Raw genomic sequence first — 20,897 nt, forward strand, 5'->3', positions numbered from 1 at the left:
CAGGAGCCAGTGGGGGGAAAATAGTGTGTGTTTAAAACTGCCAAGAGATGGTAGACAGGCAAAATTTAGTTAACTGATTTGGCATTTAGCCACCGTTCTAAATTTAACACTCCCATTCCAATAATAAGAGTAATTTTCCAGCCATATCAAACAGACATTTGCAGTTGCAGCTTTCTTGGGGGGGGGGAGAGACTATTATGAAAAAAGTAGCCGCCTACGAATCCAGAATTCTTTTGAAATAGATTCAGATGAGTCAAGAATGACTCAATGGCCACAGTGCGTGTTAGTTCTCAGTAAGAACTCCTGCCTGAAAACATTTGGCTTCCGTGTTCTCCTTGGTACCTATTGGAGGGGTAAATATATAGGCTCCATCCATCCCATGTATTCACTGATTGTTTTCCCCAAAATAGTAAACAATTGAGAGTTTTGTGACAGCTTTAAGATGAACCCATTTATTGCACCATTAAAACTCATTCAGTGGTATCTACTTGGTCAGAGGCAGGAAGTGACATTCTCTGCCGGCAGCTCTAGAACACTGGTTCTTAACCTTGGGTTACTCAGGAGTTTTGGACTGCAACTCCCAGAAGCCTTCACCACCAGCTGTCCTGACTGGGGTTTCTGGGAGTTGCAGTTCAAAAGCATCCGAGTAACAAAGGTTAAGAACCACTGCTCTAGAAGAAGGAAAATCTTAGATTCAGCAGTTTATACATGTGAAGTAATGCCAGCAGAGAATTTGTTAGGGAGAAATGGTACAGAAAGCTCACAAAACAAAAGAGATTTGATCCAGAATCTGCCTTAAAACAATGGAGAGGGTCTTATTGCAAAACCTGAGTTTGCAAGAGCTGAGCAGCGCAGTTGACAACAGAGCCCTCCGGAGGTCACTAGGGTTGCCACGAGTTGGAAGCAACTTAATGGCACATAAGAACAACAAAGGCAAATACAAAATGATGGATAATGGACTAACACATTGTAGTGATGGAGGAGATAAACATTGGAGTACCGGGGGTAACAATAAAATAGTTATTCTGGCCAGTAATTGCCATAATAGTCATATTTACCAATAGCAATAATAGTCATATTTACCAACTGCAATGTTTTGTTTTCAGGCATTCCTGTCAGCTCAACGTCGGTGTGATTTTATAACACTTTAATACCATGAAGTGATACTATGAGGCTCAAATAATCCCCATGTTAAGAATACTTCTTAAAAATAGGTCATTGTGGTCCTATTGTAATGCATTACAATACAACCATAATGTTGTTATATACAGTGGTGTCTCGCTAAACAATTGCCTCGTGAGACGAAAAGCCCGCAAGATGATTGGTTTTTACGATCATTATGGTGCCTCGCAAGATGTTTTTTTCTATGACCGTGCTTCGCAAGACTTTTTTTAAGACTGATGCTTCACAAGACTTTTTTTTTGAGATCGATGCATAGGGAACCTTGCAAGATGATTTTTTCACAAGACAACGATTTTCGCGGAATGAATTAAAATTGTCTTGCGAGGCACCACTGTACATAGATCTGGCTGCAGAGCCAGAGGCTGAGAGTTCTGTTCCCCATTGTGACTCCTCAGAGAAGGACCAGCTTGTCTGGCCTTGTGCAAGCTGCACATTCCCAGGGCATACTCAGTACACTTCTGAGTACTCTTTACCTGGAAAATCCTGAAAATGTCATCATAACTGTTGTAGAACATCATCACTGTAGAACTGCTGGATAGCTTAGTGATTTAGGCATCTAGCTCTGGAGCCAGAAGCTGGGAGTTTGATTCCTCACTGTGCCTCCTTGACAGAGGCAGGAGTCGAAGATCCATAGGGCCCCTTCCAGTTCTGCTGTTCTGAGATGATGATGATGATGATGATTATAAATCAGAATTTGACTACTTGTCAGCACACAATTTAGATATATATATATATATATATATAATTTATATATATAATATAATATATATAATATAATTATATATAATATAATTTATATAATATAATTTATATATATATATAATTGTGTGCTGTCAAGTCAAATTCTGATTTATAATTATCATCATCATCTCAGATATCATTTAGATAATTATCATCATCATCTCAGATATATATATAAACAACAGCAAAAACATTACAGATAGATGGCACTATTTCCTTTTTGTTAAGAAACCATGATTAGTAATATAGCAGTGAGAACCTTAAGGAAACCTTTAGGTTAAATTAATCAAAACAAGACAATTTGCTGAAAGTTCTAGAAAAGCAGTTTATATCTAAAAAACATAGCTCATTCATTACAGAGAAGTATTGTCTTAAAGACTAAACGATTTCTGTTTCTGACTAGCAGTCAAGGAAGATAATCCAGCCTGCTTTACTTTTAGATGAATGAAGATATAATGCAGTCCATTTCATGGTACCATAGCATTATGAGCATGTGCTAGATCTCTGGGCCAATGATATCATGTACCAGCTATCACTCTGACAAATGTACAACACTAAATTTAGGAAGTGAATTACATGGTAAGGGATGAAATTGTTCAAATGTTATAAACTTCCTCACTGAGACTATGCATTTCTTCATATCAATTGTTTTCTAATGTAACACTTTACTTGCATCCCTGTACCTTCATTTTACATAAAGACAGCTGGTGTGTGTCCTATTCTGAGCTATGGCCCCCCTTTCCCACAGAAATTCTGGCATTAAGAACTCTGAATAAAGAAGCTGAAAGGCAGGGGCAAACGTTAATACACTTGGGCACAAGGAAACAATCATTCAACATCTACATGAGCTAATTTGCCTAAGGAGAACAATGATTGCTTCGTCCAGTAATTGCCAACAACAGTTATTGATTATGTAGATAGTATTATGCAGGAAAACAATGGTACTATGCCGATTATTCATTTGCTTCCCTCCCATGCACATTTTGCATCAAATGTGCTAATTCTTGTGTGATAAACGGGTAGGAATTGCTGATTTAATCTTTGGATGCAGGATGCAGTCCTGAGCCACTGAGATTTGCCCTTAGCTTTGATGAAATGTAGGTTGCAACCTTCCCCCTTCTCCAGATTAGCACTAGAGATGGGGGTATTTGTATTTGTATACAAATACGAAAATCCCTATGCAGCTGTACTTAACCAGGGTCCAGCCCCTAGGGCCAGACCACCCACTCATGCATCTGGTGGTGGCCATGGTCATTTTTCCACTCACTTCTGGAGTGCCACTCTCTTCCTGCTCATCTAGCAACTCGGCAGCTGTGCAGGAAGACTTGTCCTCCCTCCCATTGCCAGGAGTGGCTAGCTGAGTGAGGCACTGGGAATGATTGGAAGGATGAGCGAGGCCACCACCATTAGCGAACACGTGAGTGGACAGTCCAGGGGGCCGGACCCTCGTTAAGTCCAGCTGCACAAGGATATTTGTATTCGTATTCGTACACGAATACCGCCATCTCTAATTAGCAATAAAGTGTGTTAAGTGTATAAAGTGTTTTATTAACTAATTTCTTCTTCAAGCACAATGCACTCATATGGATAATTGTAGAAGAGGAAGGCAAACTTTCAGCATTCAGGATCCAGCGAGATTGTTCACCAGAACTCCCAATGCTTGAGGAAGGTGCAGCATAAATAGAGATATCCTCTGAATATTTAGTTTAGCTATCTGTTTCCGGACCCAGATCTGGAGCCTATGAATGAATCCCTTCAGACACAAATATCCATCTTCTCCAATTTCAGCAGCATAATCTAGGAGACAGTAAAGGAATTTCTCATTTTTGCTGTCGATAAACCTCTAAGAACTTGTTTGATGTTCTCCTAACAATTATCCAAAAATCTACCAAAAATGTAAATGTCCTTCTGCCAGTCCCCAAACTAAGGGCTTGTTCCAACTGCAGAGGGATTGTTTTTTTAAAAAATGGACTTAAGTCATGCACACTTTAGGTGAACAGGTGCCTGATGGCTGGGTGAGCAAAGGGGTGGGAGGATGGGTGAGAGGACAGTCAGGGGACAGCAGACAGAACAGAAAGAGAGAGGAAGGAGGATGAGAGGGAAAGGGGCAAGCGATGTGGGAGGGCATAGGGACAGGTGCCTGAGGGGTGGACAGGGAGGAAGGTGAATGGATAAATGAGTGAGGGGATGACTGGGGGGGGCACACCGGTGAGCGAGGGGGTGACTGGGTGGGCACTGGCCTTTTTGGCAAGCCCGTTACTTTTGTTGCTGTTTTTATTCCTATCATCTAGTAGCAGGATTTTTTTAAAAAAATGTGGATGGGGATCCACACCATCTTGTGAGGTGTTATTTTGTCTTGGAAGAATTAATAATATACTGCAAATATTTCAAATAAAGGGTACAGAGTACCTTGGTTTAGAAGAGAATGGCCACTCTATACCTTTGTGGAGGTATAATTTTTGTTGCACCCCCTGTTACATTGTGGGGAGCTTTAGGTATTCTGGAATCTACAAAGACACCTTTGAAGGTGGTGTGCAGACTGTGGCCAAGTGATTTTCCCACTCCTGCTTTTCATCCTATACCAAGAAGCAAGGAGTATTTTTTTCTGTTTGCTGAGCTGCAAGTTTGTGAGACAGGATGTGAAGGAACAGATGGCCATATGGACTTACTCTCTCAGATAAGGCAATGCTATAACACACATCAATAAATATGTTATTGCAAAATTCCTTGTGCTTACCTATCTAATCTCCTGAGTAGACACGTTTTCTTTAGGCATGACACATCTTATAATGATAACTGGGGGAAAAAGTAATTAGTTAAGGTAGCTGTGTAATTCATCTCCATTGGTATGAACATGTAGGTTGTTTCCTCTGCAGAAACAGTTTTGACCTAGCCTCTACTCCTTCTATAATTTATAGCAGTCTTTGGTACCACTAGAAAGGTTATTAATTTGTATCTGTTTAATTCTAAATGCATTTGCATTATAATGCAGGACTATAAATTAAGTCAGACATCTCCTTCTAGTGAGGAAATAGTTCATGTAAAAGAGCAGATACAATGATCTGCCTTTACTGGAATGTATTCGATTCCAGGGAAATGAACTAGACCAAATTATCCTAAGGGCCAAGCATGAAGGATAAACATCAACATGAAACAAAAAGTCACTGACATTTTCATTTTAATCCAGGCAGATTATTCACAGGACCAGTGGGAGCAGAGTGATTTGAGTATTTGTGAGTTTAAAAGGGTGGGCGGGGGGCACAATGACTCTCCTGTGAAGGAAGAGAGGTTATGGCAAGTGATGAAGCCTGCAGTAAAGTTGCCATGTCAAGCCAGTCTGTGTAGCAGTTTTGCACATTAAGACTAGTAAAACTGTAATATGCTATATTGTACACAAAGACATATTAGTTTAGAAATTTGCATGTACTCATGTGCTCATGCGGATTTTTGCACACATAAGCTTCTCTGTTCTTTTCAAAGCACTTGATTTGATAACCAAAATGTGTGCATTGATGTGCGTTTGTGTATACAGCTCTCAAGTGGGATGAATAAAATATGTAGTGTGTATGGAAATGTAGCTCAGGGGGTTAGCCTTTGATAGTTATAAGGATATTATTTCTTTCTATATTTTTATAGGGTGATATGAACAACTGATTATAAATAGTTATATCTACATGGTGGTAAGTTGCAATTTGGAATAGTGAGCTGTCCATTGACCGCCACATTCTACCAAAAAATAATAATAAAAACACCCGCAAACCCACAAAATCGCCTGGGAATCTCACGCTGGTTCATGTACTGTGTAGAATTGACTGACATCAAGACTTTCCTTAGAAAGGAGCTGGAAACAAAAAAAACTGGTTATTGTTAAGCTACAAGGAATTCAGTAGATTGTGCTATTTATTTATATATGAGTATTTTCAAATAAATTTAACAAAAGAAGTCTAAGAAAATACAAATGTAAGCAAATAACAACTCATTAAATATTTAGTATCTGGGAGGTCTTTTTAAAAAGCTCCCTTATTTGTTATTCTAAGGAAATCAAGAGACAAAACTCTTTAGCCCTTGAACTGTTTTCTGGACCACACTGCTAATGGTAAAACCCCAGGAACAGCCACAGAAATGGTAATCATCATCATCATCATTAAAGAACTGCAGAGTATGAAGGGAGCCTATAGATCACTGTGTCCAGTCCCTGTCAGGGAGGCACAGTGGGGAACCAAACTCCCAGCCTCTGGCTCTGCATCCAGGGACCTAAACCACTGAGCTACCCAGCAGTTTTATGCAAGCTATTTTCTGTGGTCTCATCCAGACGGAGTACTAGGTGGCAGAGCGTCTTCTCCCACCTAGTGCTACCCGAATCACCTGACAAAGCCAGCAGGGAAGGCTGAGGGGCCTAACATCAAGAGAGACCCGGAAAGAAAGAACAAGAAACCGGGCCTTCTCGGCAGTGGCCCCTCAGCTTTGGAACAGCCTCCCTACGGAAATTCGTCTGGCACCCTCGCTGGATGTTTTTAAAAGCCATTTGAAAACATGGTTTTTCAAGCAGGCTTTCCCTCCAGTCAATTAAACTGTTTTTACTTTTTCTTTAATCTTTCCATCTTGTCAATTTTATATAATTTTTATATAATTGTTTTTTAAAAATGATATTTTAATGTTTTAAGATACTGTTTGTTGTGTTTTTATGTATGTAAGCCGCCCCGAGTAGACCTGGTCTAGAGGGGCGGGGTGTAAATCAAATTAAAGTAAAAGTAAAGTAAAAAGTACTTGTTTCCCTGCACGTCCCTATACCTGCATGGTATTGTTCACATAAAGCAGGGCTTAAAATGGTACAACAATAATGAATGATAAAAATCTTGGTATTCTGGGTTTTTAAAAACCAGTTCCTGTTAGTTTTGTTTCTTTCACTTTGTATTGGGGGCAAAGTTTGGGTAGCAAAAGCTTCTTGAATCCCAAGCTTTCCATGTTAGCACTAATCCACAAAACAACAAAAGACAGCACAGAATGTCATTTTGAAGGGCTTTCCTTAACGTTTTTGAAAGAGTTATTTTGAAAGACAGCTGATCTCCAAAGTGAATTAGCAGTGAGCTTCCTCAGCAAAGAGCTCAGTTTTGAAGTGTTCAATGCCAGCACTAATCTACTTGTTAAAAAAAATAAAATCCAGCACAAATTATTATTTTTTAAAACCATTTCCTCGGGCTTCTTGAAATGTGTTGGAATGGTTTCTTTAAAAGATTATTTCTTTAAGAAAGTTCTTTAAGAACTGCAGTTTAGCAGTAAGTATGGACAGAAAGCCAAAGAAAATCTATGTTGCTAAGAAGCAACACCAACATTACCACAAGGGCAGAATAAGTGGTCTGTTTGGATGAGCCCTGTATCTTCTGTAACAATCAAGTGATTTACCAGGTAGGGTAATTAGCAACAGCTAGTTTGGTGTTCACAAATATCAGAGTAAAAACATAAAGACCTGTCCCACCTTTTCTGGTTCATTTATACAGCCAAACCATACAACTTAGAAAGCAATTCTAATGGCTTCTAGCTTTCCCACACTCTCAGGTACAAAGCTGTTACAAAGAATGAGAAATGCAGGAAATATCTTTGGAAATGGTAGCCATTTGCCCCCAGTGAAATAGTGCTATGAAACCGTGCTGAAAGACCGCTGTACTGTCTACAAATCCCATGACAGAGCTTTAGTCTCCTTGTCAGAAGGAAGGATGACAGATCAACCCAGCCTGGCAATGTCTAATACATTGATCTCTTCAGCAGGAACTTTATAGGTGCTATTATATGGCAACTTCTTTGTAATGCCAGAACAGGAAACCAAAAAGAAGAAGCACCTCAGAGAATGAGGAGTTGGCACCATCTTTCCTGGTTTGCTGCTATTACTGTTGTAAGATATATACCACAATCAGTTAGTGTACTGGAGTGTACTGTACCACAAGTCAGAAATGGGATGAACAAAAATTCTGTCAGGGCTAGCCCAAGATATTTGGCTACCCATATGGTCATGATGTGCCATACTCAAACCAATCATGATCTTTTTGCACATGCAGCAAGAAATCTGATAAGAACCTTGCTCCCCCTCTTGGAAGGAAATAGAAAATACTATCACAAACAAAAAAATTAAAATATTAATCTCCTACCCTTGCTTGCCAGCTAAAATCAGCTGCCTGAGATGGCTGCCGCATTATATTCCACGAGAGAACCAGCTTGACCTTTGTGTGGTTTGTGAATGTGGCATGTTGTTCAATTGTGCCAATTATTACAGCTTTGCAGTGAGATGAAAATTCTGAAAAACCGGATTCTTCTTAATTCAGTGATTCAGCTTGATTACTTTGATTTTACAGTTCCTTTTGGCTGGATAGCTCAGTGAGTTGGGTATCTGAGTACAGAATCAGGAGTTTATTTGTAAATGTGCCTCCCAGGAGAACAGCCTGCCTGTGTGGCCTTGGGTGAGCTGTATAATACCACAAACCTCTCAGGTGTATTCCTTCAGTATCCATTTAGCACTCAGTCAAGTCAATTTTGACTTATGGAGACCCTTTTTTGGGTTTTCCAAGTAGAGAATACGCAAATGGTTTACCATTCTGTTCTTCTGGGTGCACTCTGGAACTGTGCAGCTTGCCCAAGGCCACATAGGCTGGCTCTTATCCCTGGAAGCACAGTGGAGAATCGAACTCCCAATCTCTGGCTCTGCGGCCAGATACCTAAATTGCTGTGCTGTCCAACCAGTAAAAGTTTTTCTAGAGAAGCAGAAGTCTGGGGCCTTGGAAGGTACATTAGAGTGTGTTTATCCTACCAAAGAGTATGCATCAGAGGGGAAAATCTGTTGTTAGATGATGTGCTACTTGCCAGAGTGAAACTGGAAAAAAAGATTGATGAATAAGTCAGTTTTAAATGATGGATTTACAATATCTGCCTTCTGTTTAATTACCATTTTGATGTGATTACTTTCAAAATGATAATGTCCTTAACCTAAACAGCCAGAATGGTTAAACAGTTAAAACATACACAGGTAAGAAAGAAAAAAATTAATTTCTTGAGGGAAAATGGGTCACCTTGTTCATAATTAATATGCAGAGAATATTAAGAGAGAATTTTGCTAGGTTATTATAAAATACCTGTGACTCAGTTAGGCTCTTTGGAGATTTAGTGGTATTTTGCCCCAAGGATTTCCTGCAAGCTGTTATTTTGAAGCAGGAGAGCGTCCAAGCTTCATTTAATTTTATAGATTTCCTTAATGCGGTACATAAATGTATTTCTTCTCAGTGCCAAACAATCCACTCCAAACTTGCTTATAGCCAGTGGCCTAAAATCTGTTTGTGGGCTGTGAAGCATTATGGTTCTGTACATTTTAATTTCTCCAGAGTATTTAGAAAAAGTGTAGAATGATTGTTCTGTCTGTTTTCCAAGAAATTGTCCTTAAATTTTATGTCCCTCACATTTCTGATTTATATTAATAGTGTTTAATCAGAAGAATGCATTCCTGTGTGCAGACATGGGAAAATGAAGTAAGTCGACGGATGAACATAAAATCAGCTATGAGACCAAAAACCTATCTGGTACAGAGTTCTCTTCTCAAAGCAACCAACCCTGATCCCTTGAGTATGCTTGCAAGAAGGATAGGAGTAAATAGCACCATGATCACTCACAGTTGGTACAGAGAAAAGAAGCATATTCCTTTCAGTGCTTGAAAGAATGATACCCCATGTGGTGAAGTGGATAGAGTGATGGACTAGGACTCAGGAGGCCTGGGTCTGAATCCCTGCTTAGCCATGGAAACTCACTGATGGTGCAAAACTGGTAAAACCACTCCTTAAATATCTCACTTCCTTTGAACGCCCTATTCAAATTGCTGTAAGTCAGTTCAAACTTGATGGCACATAACAAGAAACTGGAGATAATGCAAAAATGTCATGATCAGTAGCAACTGGAATAGGTCCAACATAATGATGATGGAGTGAAAATTCCCGCTATAGTTCCTTTGTGCTGAATGAAATCAGTGTGTAATAAATTGTACAGGAGGTTACAAACAGTTGTACAGTCTCACAACCTGTCACACAACTAGTTGCACAACAAAAAGCACAATCATTTATGCAAAACTGAACTGTGTACCATGCTAACTCTTAAAATGGTCAACTACTATCTTAATGGTTTTTGTATCACTGAGATTTAAAAAAATCTCCTTATTCATTTTTTCCACATGATACATAATAGTATAAGTCCTTTGTCTTGTCATCCCTACTTGCTTTCTATGTCAAGAGCCTTAAACCTTTCCATCCAAAATAATTGCTCCAATCCTTTCGTATTGCCCATTTTCATGCTGATATCAGCTTTCTAATACTCTTTTTATTGTACAGTGATCCTAAATGTGCACGGTTCTGAAACACCTTAGCAAACAACTGAACGGACAGCCAGTAAGCATAGTAGTTAGAATACTGGACCCTGATTTGGGAGATCCATGTTCAAATTCCACTCTTTGCCTAGCCTTTGACCAAGTAGGTATCTCTCAACCAGGTAATCTTCTAAATTCTGCAGTAAAAATCAGGGATGGACAAGTAGAGTGTACATCATTTTGAGTTCATTGGAGGAAAGGCAGGATATAAACCAATAAAAAATAAATAAACATGCGTAGGATAAGGTTAATACCCCATAGAATATAGACAATTAACTTCCAGAAGCCAAGGGTCTTTATTCATCCCCTGGGAATGGAGAAGATTCCTCCCACTCTCCAAACTTTCAAAATGATAATGTCCTTAACATAAACACACCCAAATGCCTTCAATTTAGGGAGAGGACAAATCACAATAGCACCCTCAGGGGAGAGGGACAATTAGGAATTATAGGCCATTTTTTACTCATGCACACAGGATTTAGGGCTATAGAGACCTTTTATTTTCCAAAATAGGAAATGGCTGGCTAACCGTTTCCAATTTTGAAAAAGAAGCACCAATGTGCCTCGGTTAGATCTGTGCAGGGAGAAGCGGCCCAAATGGACGTTTGTGCCTCACAGACAGTACAACAGGCTACATGACACTAAAATTTTGTTGGATCTATGGGGTTGTGTGTGTGTCTGAGGGCCATGTCTAATCTGTAGGGAACACTTTGCTCACACTGCCTACGGTAATTGTGTTAACTGGCTCTAAGATTTTAGAACAGGCATACATAAATATGGTTTGCAGTCACTTTGAATGGTAAATATCGAACAGTCACCTCTGATTGTATGAAATATCATCTTGTCTTCTCCACTAAGGGTCCGTAATAATAATAATTGTGCGCCACCAAGTCAATTCTGATTTATGGTAACCCTTTCCAGGGTTTTCTAGATAATGAGTACTCAGAAGTAATTTGTCCATTCCCTTCTTCCAGAGGCATCCTAGGCCTGTGTCCACGGCCACACAGTCTGGCTCTTCTAGAATGCACAGTGGGGAATCAAATTCCCAGCCAAACTCCTAACTCATTGGGCTATCCAGGCAAGGGTACATAGTTGTAGACAAAAAATTGCCTGCCTGCCTAAAAATTCTTCACCCTCTAACCTGTTGTTGGCAAAATTTACTGACCCATATCATTTTTCATGTTAAAATCCACAGGTGAACAAAATATAAGGAGAAGAAGGACACTCAGCTGTCCTACCTTTTGAGATGAAAGAGAACATAGAAGAATACAACCAAAGATGTGAGGCTAAAATCTTTAAAATATCCTTCATGAGAATTAATTCCATTGAATTCAGTAAGACTTACTTCCAAATAGTTGTGTATGGGATTGCACTGTTAAGCACTACAAAAAAGGTGCTGTGGTATATTGGATACATAAAATCAGAAGTGGAGTTAGCTCTTTAAGAAAATTATGTAAATCTCTGCATGCAATATAGTGTTGCTGTCTGAGGAAGTAGGTCTGTAACATGATATAGAAACAAAACTTGCTGTATCAAGTATGCCATGCAATAATTTTAAAAGATCTTTACCACGTACTATGATACAGTTCTAAGTCTTATTTTCAGAATAGTATTGAATATGCAGATTGTTTGTAAGACTTTAAAATGGCGTGAAGACAGCATGTGAGGGAGGAGGAGAAATGATACTTTTCAAGCCAAATTCTTTGCTACACAAACATCTTTGCGTTCTTTGCTATATTTTAACTTCTCAATTTGCTGATGAATGAATACTTCTGTTCAACATACTGGGTGCTTTTATTAATATTTTCTGTAATGGATTTCTAATAACCACCATCAATACACACTTACTAAATGTTTGTAAGATACTAGTTCAAAGATGTATGTGGTATCCTTACGCCTTTTCCCTCTGAAGTGTAAAACCGACATTTTAATTTTTCATTAAGGGGATTTATGTAACTAGAAATACATTTATTATTCTATTGAATCAAATTATTCATTCAGTCATATCTGTCCCTTTGCAATTTCATGAGCCAGTTCTCTCCATGATTTCTGATTTTGTACAGGTTCTCTCAGCTTCTTTCAGCTGCTTTATATTTGCTCAGTGTCTGCTTTCTTCATATCAAACCAACGCATTCTCCGGTGTCCTTGTCATCTTTTACCACTGACCATTCTGAGCATAACATATTTCTCCAATGATGTTGATCACATGACATAGCCCAAATAACTAAGTCTAAGTTTTGTTATTTTGCTTTCCAGTGACATGTCTGGTTTTATGCACTTCAGCATTTCTTTATTTGTTATCTTTGCAATCCAAGGAATTTGCAAGTGCCTCCTCCAACACCATAGCTCAGAAAAATCCATTTTGCTTCTGCCCATCTTCTTCATCATCCAACTTTCACAGCCATATGTAGTTATGGGGAACACGATGGTGCGAACTACATAATTTGCACTTGATCGTCAAACTGACACCTTTACTTTTCCATATTTGATTCATACTTATCATTGCTATTTGACTTAGCATGATTCAACATTTTATTTCTTGGCTGCAATTGCTGTTTTGATTGACCAGTGAACCTAAAAAGATTAATTCTTCCACTCATTCAACCTCCTCTCCACCAATTACAATTTTGATGTTTCAATTCTTTGCAGCTGTCATGAGTTTGTATATTCAAAGTATATTCAATAATATTCAAAAAAAGGCCAAACTTCTCACTTTCTTCTTTGAGTTTCACAATCAGGTGTTTTAGACCTTCCTGGGTTTCTAAGAGGAACGTTGTATCATCTGCATATCGAAAGTTGTTGATGTTTCCTCCATCAATTTTTACCCCAATTTTTTATTCTTCTAACTCTAACTTTCTGATTATCATTTCAGCATTCAAGTTGAATAAAAAAGGTGACAGGCTGCAACTTTGTTGCACACCTTTCTCGATCTTAAACCAATCAGTGTCTCCATACCGAGTTTGTACAATGGCTTCCTGGTTTTCACACAGTGATTTAACCAACATCACCAAATGTAACAGCACCCCAAGATCTTCTAGGGTTTTCCATAATTTGTCATGGTCAACACAGTCAAAAGCTTTCCTATAATTGATGAAGCACTTGTAGATGTTGTTTTGATGCTCATAACATTTTCCCATTATCCATTGAATATTTGCAATGTGATCATGAGTACCATGGCCCCAAAAGAACCAACTTGGACACATGGCAATTACCTTTCAATGATTGGTTCCGGGCATTGTTGTACAATTTTCAGTAAAATCTTAGTGCATGAGAGATTAGAGCAGTCATGCAGTAGTTAGAACAATCCTTTGAATTTCCCTTTTTTGGTAACAGAATAAACACTGATTGTTTTCAGTTTTGTGGCCATGTGTTGGTTTCCCAAATTTTCTGGCATGAGACTCTAATCACTGCCATTGGTACTGGTCTCAGCAATTCTAGACAAATGTTATTGACCCCTGGAGCTTTGTTATTTGGCAGTTGGTTCATTGCACACATGACTTCCTCATCATGTATAACTGGTTCTGGTACTATTTCTTTCCCCTTTATATCTCCTCCTTTTCATTGTTTTGCATCTGCTTGCCTCATATAACAATCTGCAATCACATTCTTTTTGATTTTGTACACAATGAAATAAAATGTGGACATTTAAAAAGGTACAACTAATTACATAAATTAAATACGAAATGCATAATTTTTAAGCATCTTTATACAAAAGTTACTGTTTGTCTAGTAAGCTTTTTTTTAGTCAAATTTTTTACAGAAATGTTCCTATGGCTTAATCATATTGTTAAGTTCCCTATAGTAGTTCTTAAGGGCAGATCAAACAACTGAGTACAAGATTCAGGATTTGTCTAGAAGATTTCCCCAAACCTTTGAGACTTCATTCTCTTATGAACTGAATGCAGTTACTGGTCCTAACCAGAGTAACCCCACTGTATCAAATGAAGTTATTTTAGTGATTTAAGTTGATTTAACAAGTCCCATATATTCAGCATGTCCACATCTATTCTAACTGGGAACAACAACTGGATTTAGCCCTATATGCTAAACCTTTAGGACAGTATGATACATATCACATGTCCATGGAGTCCCTTTGACTTCCCCTCTAAGTCCTGTGTCAGGTACCTAGGGAAGAAGCTATTGGCACCAGTTCACTATGCCTTCTTCAGCATTGTTGAGGGCTGGAGCCCTGCAAGGAAAAAGCTAGAGGCTCTGCTTTCTAAATTGCCCTTTAGGCACTGGACAGGTGAGGCAACTACAGTATAGTCGGAACCATGTAGGAATACACCTTTAAACATGCTTTCCAGCAGTGTGTTAGGTGACATTTTTTTAAAAAAGAGACAGCCATTTTTAAAATACCCATGACGCATCAAAGTGATGGCTTCACTTATGCACACATTTTGGTATGCTTGTCTCAAGTGTGAGATTTTAGTTTTGATTGGGGCCTGCTGGCATGCTTCTAATTAAACTAGTCTCTACCTTCTGCACATTCTTTCCCCCAAGGAATTAAATGAAGTTGTGAATTGCTTAGTCTTATTGAAACGTGGCAAAAAACATATTTTCTCATTTGCTAACACAGCTTTGCAGTTGTTTTGCATATAGCTAGCTCCATAATTACAGACAAATAGCCTACATTTATAATCCTGCAGAAACCTGTGAGTCATAACAACTAAAGTGATATATTATCTGCCAACAAGCTTTTGGAGCTTGGCAGTAATCTTGCTACATTTGATTTGTTGTTGTTTTTTAATGAATCTCTGGGCCAGAAACTTTACAGAAAACCACAAGAGATAATGGTAAAACAAATTAAAAATGATATCACCTCACAGTTTCTAATTGTATTCATATGAGAATGCAACATTCTTAGGGCAGTAGGAGGAAAATAAGTGGGAGAAAAGGTATCTGTTCACAGAGTAGTAAATATTTGGATGACACCTTGCTAATCATAACTGAACTGCTCAAATACTGTCTCGCAAAGTACTAGATACAGTAATTTATTTAAGAACTTGCCCTCAAGTTAGTTCTGACTTACAGTGATCCTCCTTATATAGTCCCTGAGTATAAAATGCTCAGAAGGTACTTAGTCCTTCCTGTTGGTGGCACTCTGCAACTGCCCAAGACTCTAGACAAGTAGTAGAGCATAATCTCTGGGTCATCCCAACTGGCCCCTTCTCCAGGAGACACGCTAAGGATCCCAAACCCTGGCGCTTTGCTCCACAGCCAAGTGCTCTAACCCGTTGAACCAAACCCTCTCATTTCAGAGACATCAGGCTTATGAAACATTTCCAGATTTCTACACATACATAGCTGTCAAGTGAGGTTGGGGGACTAGCAGTAGGGAATATTTGGCCCAGACAATTGGACACTGGACGATGGACTGATGGATGCCTATTGCTAGGTAAAGGTACGCTCCAATATTGCAAATTGTGAGATGTTTCAAGATCACAGCAACGAACTGGGCTTGAGTCTGTCTGTGGAAGGGGACCACAGGAGATGTGTGGTATCTCATAGTGTTTATAGTTATTTATGATTATACAGTTTGAACATACAGTATAAGTGATACAACTTATTGTCTACCTGATTTCTAGAGTGCACTGAGCAACCACTGATACTTTCAGAGTCTCCAAAATTCCTTCCTTCTTTCACTAATTTGTTCATTTTATTTATACTCCATCCTTTTCCCAATGAGGGAGAATCAAAGCAAAGGCAGCTAATCACTTTAATTTATCTAAAAATAAAATATTCCAGGCAAGGACGTCCCAACAGATTTGACTACGTAAGGAGTCACTATCTTGTCCATATGCCAATATCAGAATTACAGACTCACCAAGTGTATATATAATTTTTCAAAAAAGGGGGAAAATGTATGAGCTCTTTGCAGCATTCCCTCTTGTTTAAAGTATCATTCTTGTGCATTTTTTTTAAAAAAATCATCTCTAGTACCTGCACAATTATTTATTTATTTTTTTTGTTAAAACACCTTTGAAAACCATAGTTTTGAAAACTATGCAGAAATAAGTATTGCAGTGCCACCATTTATGCTTTTCTTTAAAAATGCTTGTTATTAAACTGGTAAGGGATATAGACAAGATGACGTTTTGTATTTGAAACTACTAGGTTTCCCATGAGGCAATGATAAGTAACTTAAAAAGGATCAGAATCAGCCATTCTGTGTTGTTCCGTTTTTGGCCTTTTAAAAGAAGACTCCCCTTCTCTCCCATAAGGTGGCAGCAGGTCCAGCAGTCCTTTTTTGATTCTGAAAATAAAGGAAAGAAAGAAATGAGCCTTGTTGTGTATTCTGAAGCCTCAAGGAAGAATCATTTCTGAAGAACAGTCGGCTGCTTAGCCATATCAAGGTCTTTTAGTGTACAAGTCAGAAAAGATAAAGCCAAATCCAGTAATTTTATTTTCTAAGACTCGTTGATGTGTGTGTGTGTGTGTGTTTATGCAAAGAAAAATCTGACTATTTTGGGAGTACAGCAAAAGGTTGTATGTAGGAGGGACGATAGCTTGGTGTGTTCGAAATATTTTGACTGAATTAACAGTGTTTATGTTGTGTCATTTTGCATCATTCAAAACCACATTCAGTTTTTATCACAAAGGAGTAGCTTGTCTACCCCACAGGCGGAATGGAGATGTTAATATGTTAACAGATTTGATCAACTATGCTGTTTAAGTCCCTTAAGCACATTTCTCTAGAGTACACCATGTCAGTTTCAGTAAATGCACGTAGGACCACAACTTTGTACACTGTACCCAAAGGAAATTTTAAACAACCATTCTGCAGATGATAATCTGAATGCCATGCAGAATTGTTGGAACTGCTTCTTCCTTTTCTGTAAGTGGGCATGTAGCCAGGTGGGAAAGAAAACAAGAAGCTTCATTCAGACATACACATTCTGTTGTTGCTACATTTTGTGTCAGCCTTTGCCAGCATGGTAAGCTCCAGGTGTGTTGGACTCCATCTTCAAATTTCTAGATTAGACTGCACTGGCTGTGATGGCTGGGAATTATGGGAGATGTAGTGTTCTATAGTCTTGGGCAGTCAACAATTTCTCCAACACAGTCTCCTGAATGAATATGTCACATCAAAGAAAACTATGCCATAATCACAAAGCCTTTTCGCACACGTGTGAAAAATGCACTCTAGATAAAAGAAATACTATCAAATGCCATAAAATGAAGAGCCAAATTGGACTCTTTCTCTTATGAAAGAATTAGCAAGTTATATTCTGTGCTTAAGACAAAAAAAAAGTTGCCAAGCAAAAAATTAACATCTATACTCTTCTTGAAAGAACACAATAAATCATTTACCCAGTTGTATCCTTTCTAATACATTTAAAATACTCTGCCATTAGAATTCACTGGGGTGGTGATCAGGTAGAGCTATTTCTATTGTTATTGTTGTTTCAAAATTTGATAAGCAACACGGAAATGGAGCAGGTTAAGTAATAAGTTTGTGGAACTTTAGTATTTTGCTTTGTGAAGAACACCGACACACAATTAATGAGAAGGGACTGTAGTTCCTGAGCCAGAGCCACAGATCTCTTAGTAGTATTCAAATCTGACCAGCCTGATTTGCATATTTTGCATAATGCTACAAGGCAGCCTGATTTGCAAATTATGTATTTTTATATTGTGCAAATTAATGTGGCTTTCCCCTTATTATGCAAATTAAGCAAAGTGTTCTGCTTATATACTACCTCATAGTGCTTAAAGCACTCTCTGGGTGGTTTGCAATTTAATTATGCAGGCCACACATTCCCCCCCCCACCCCAACTGGGTATTCAATTTACTGACCTGAGAAGGATAGAAGGCTGAGTTAACCTTGAGCCGGCCACCTCAGACTGAACCTGTGTTGTGAGCAGAGTTTTTACTGCAGTACTGCAGTATGAACACATTAATTGTTGCATTGTTTTTCTACTAGTATGCTTCAGCAATGGCACCATGTAGCCCCCCCTCAAGCCCTTCCATGAGACGGATGTCATAAGTTCTTACTGGTATGAAAGAAGAAGGTGGGAGTACTTCCTTCATTCCATGTGTATACATCAATGGACTCTGAGCCCTGACCCTAGCACCTTTTCAGTTCCCAGTTGGTTTAAGATCTTCCCCAGTGCAGATATTCTCAGGAGTGGGTCAGTGGGATAGTAATTTTCTGCAGGACATGGTTGCCCTCCAGGTAATTTCCATCGAGGCATGCTCTTCTGTTTGTGGATATGTTCCTAGGTGTTTTCCTCTCTTTCTGCTACAAAATACATGGATGTGTCTCTTTTCCCAGGAAAGCAGCCAAGAACATTCAGGGAAATGTTGCAGGGGAGCAGCCCTTCACACAGGTAAGTGCCATAAGGATGTTTGTGATATAGCAAAGCAGCTTTCCACTCAGGTGAGTGTCATAGGAATGAGTCCCCAACCTCAGTGGGTAGTTCCCAGAGAGTGACCAGTGGGGCCTGTTGGCAGCCCAGGTGCAGATCTCAGTCCATGGCTTCTTTTTTGCAGGGCTAAGCCACACTCCCAGAAGGCCAGCATCCACCAGTCCCTACACACAATCATAAACTCAACTTCAACAACAACAAGAACAAGCAGAAATTTCTAATAGTTTATATTTTCCCACCCTGGTCCTTGCCAATTCTTCCTTTCCACATTGCTATATCTAGTTAAATTCCCATCTAAACTGCTAGATGTCTCTGGAACATAAAATGGTATTCATGTTCCTTGAAGGCTGATAGACTCATAAATGGTAGAACAGTAGAGCCACTGAGTCCAACCCTCTTGGCAAAATACAATATAGTGCTGATTTTCCAACCTTGCAGCCCAAAGACTTTGCAGTCTAACCCACAGCACCACCACATCCCACAAATACAATATAAGTAAGAGCCAAAATGTCAGAGTTTGAAAAATTCCTTTTGTGGATTACAGTTCCCATAATTCCCCAGTCAGCATTCATTGCTATGGGTCATTTGCTTTTTATGCACTGTTTTCGAGTAGAAACATGTTTCTTAGATTTCCCTATCTCTGAGTTCCTGTTAGATTGTAGATGGCTTCAGTCATTGGCTAATTACGTGAAATGGCTTGTTTCTTCTCACAAACAATGGTCTTAAACAGGGACTGCATGTTTTGCTCTGCATCTCTGGTTCTATAAGAGCCAGTGAAAGTTACTTTTTTAAAAAATGAAAGTTTAGAGACCAGGTCAGCTGCATGGCTAAACAAGCATGTCTAAAATCTGAACAAAACCTGGCCAGCCAGTTAATCTGACTTTCCTACATGTTAAGGGCACTTGCTTTTTCATGGAAAAAGTCCCTACAGTCCCTCAAATGATGGGACAAAAAGGTGAGGAGAGTTTTTATGAAAGCCACACCTTCCTGGCATTTTTAGTGAAAAATTTCTTAAGTAGCAGGACTTGGAAAGACTTCTCTGGGGAGCCTATGAAAACCATTGCCATACAGTTCTAGCATAGAGAAATTAACTGCTTGACTGAACAACTTGAATGAGAATAGCAGTGAGGAAAGAATCCCCTAAATCAATTACCTCCTGATCATTTTTCCCCTCAAACTTGTTCCCAATTTCTGGGTAGCTTTATTTCCCAGTAGCTTGTCCAGGGCTTCCCACTTGTGACTACAACGTCCAAGGTGACCTTCAATTTTTCAAAAAAAGAGGAGTTCTTGCCAGAGACGGCAGTGGGGAGGTGAATCCAGCCAGTGAACCACTCCTGAACTGAGAGATGTTAGTGTTAAGACAGCAGATGTGCTGTTTTCAAAGGATACGTGTGCCAGAGCTGGAGGCTGCAGACAGGAGAAACACCAAACGGAAGATGTTTTGCCTCCCTGGTGATCCGATAGTAATCATAGTGTTTCTTGTCTCTAATGCACTGACAATATTTTTTCCTAGAGGAGAAGAGAAAGGCTCCTGAACAAGTGAGGAGATAAACCTTTCCTCTACACAGTCTACAGTGCAGAAACCACCTTGCAGAAGTAATTAGTGTTCTTTGGTTGTGTCATCAGTCAAGCCACTGTACTTTTTATAAAACAGCACAGTGGCACTGAGGGGAGAGTGGATTTATTTTCTGCTTCAAATTAAACCCTCTGGGAGTCTGAAAGATTTCCGAGTATGTTCTTAACATCTTGCAAGAACTAAAAGAGAGAAGCAATGTGCCCAGAAATTGTGTCTTCCTTCCTTCTGCAGCAAGTTGTGACGTCTTACCAAGAATGATATGCAAAGTAAGCATCACGACAGCATTAGTAATACATAGAGATGGAATCTGGAGCTGATGATTGTATGCCATGGGCAGAGATTTCAAATAGCTCCTTTGCACAGAAGGCCTTGTTTTTCATTCCTTTTTTCTGTTTGCCAAGAAATGAACAGTTTGTCTCTTTACAGAATTTCTGAAGATCATTTTTATGAAGCACCAACGCCTTCTTATAAACAATTGTCTCAATTAAATAACTAGAAATTAAAACTGTGTATTTTCTTCCATTTCATTTACGAACTACATTTTATTTATTTATTTATTTATTTATTTATTTATTTATTTATTTATTTATTTATTTATTTATTTAAAGGCATTTGAATTACCAATGATTGA

General features: G+C 38.8%; 1 long non-coding RNA gene across 2 annotated transcripts in view; it reads right to left on the reverse strand.

Moving 5' to 3' along the window:
• Nucleotides 1-5,550: 5,550 nt before the first annotated feature.
• Nucleotides 5,551-20,897, reverse strand: part of LOC144588557 (uncharacterized) — a 57,119-nt gene continuing 41,772 nt past the window's right edge. For both annotated transcript variants that reach the window (XR_013544169.1, XR_013544170.1), the window contains exon 2: nucleotides 5,551-16,574. This is a non-coding gene — a long non-coding RNA (uncharacterized LOC144588557). The remainder of the gene's footprint in view (nucleotides 16,575-20,897) is intronic.

Source organism: Pogona vitticeps, chromosome 4, assembly GCF_051106095.1.
Source record: "Pogona vitticeps strain Pit_001003342236 chromosome 4, PviZW2.1, whole genome shotgun sequence".
Lineage (NCBI taxonomy): Eukaryota > Metazoa > Chordata > Lepidosauria > Squamata > Agamidae > Pogona > Pogona vitticeps.